Raw genomic sequence first — 879 nt, 5'->3', positions numbered from 1 at the left:
CTGTTGTGGCCTCTCCCGTTGCGGAGCACAGGCTCCGGACGCGCAGGCTCAGCGGCCATGGCTCACGGGCCCAGCCGCTCCGCGGCATGTGGGATCTTCCCGGACCGGGGCACGAACCCGTGTCCCCTGCATCGGCAGGCGGACTCTCAACCACTGCGCCACCAGGGAAGCCCCTCCCGTTCTGTCTTCATCTGCCTCTTTCCATGGCGGTCGAACTCCAGGAGGGAGTGTAGCTTGGCTCCCCGCTGCTTTGGGAGCCCATCTGAGGCACCACAGCACAGCGATTAAGAGCTGGACCTTTGGAACGAACCGGACTTTGGTGTGACATCCCAGCTGCTCCCCTTAGGCCCTGAGTGACCCTGAGCAGGTCACTTTCCCTTTCTGTGTCCATTTCCTCGTGTGTGATTGGGATCACAACACCTCGCATCTCAGAGATGGTTGTGGAGATGGAATCGTGTCATGTTGGGTGTGTGATGCCTACACCGCTCCTGGGCAGGGAGGAGCCTGATTCATGAGATGGTTATTCCCAGTATCCTGGCAGCAATTAGCAGAGAACTGCAGACTGAGCAGTGACTTGATAAACATTTTCTAAAAAGACCATTGAACGGGAGAGGCCACAACAGTGAGAGGCCTGCGTACAGCAAAAAAAAAATAAAATAAAAAGACCATTGGAGACCCTCTCTCACAAGTTGTGTGATTTGAGCAATTCAACTCTTCTCTTTTTTTTTTTTTTTTTGCGTTACGCGGGCCTCTCACTGTTGTGGCCTCTCCCGTTGCGGAGCGCAGGCCCAGCGGCCACGGCTCACGGGCCCAGCCGCTCCGCGGCATGTGGGATCCTCCCAGACCGGGGCGCGAACCCGGTTCCCCTGCATCGGCAGG

The sequence above is a fragment of the Physeter macrocephalus genome, chromosome 14, assembly GCF_002837175.3.
Source record: "Physeter macrocephalus isolate SW-GA chromosome 14, ASM283717v5, whole genome shotgun sequence".
NCBI classification, from domain to species: Eukaryota; Metazoa; Chordata; class Mammalia; order Artiodactyla; family Physeteridae; genus Physeter; species Physeter macrocephalus.
This window is presented reverse-complemented; position numbering follows the sequence as displayed.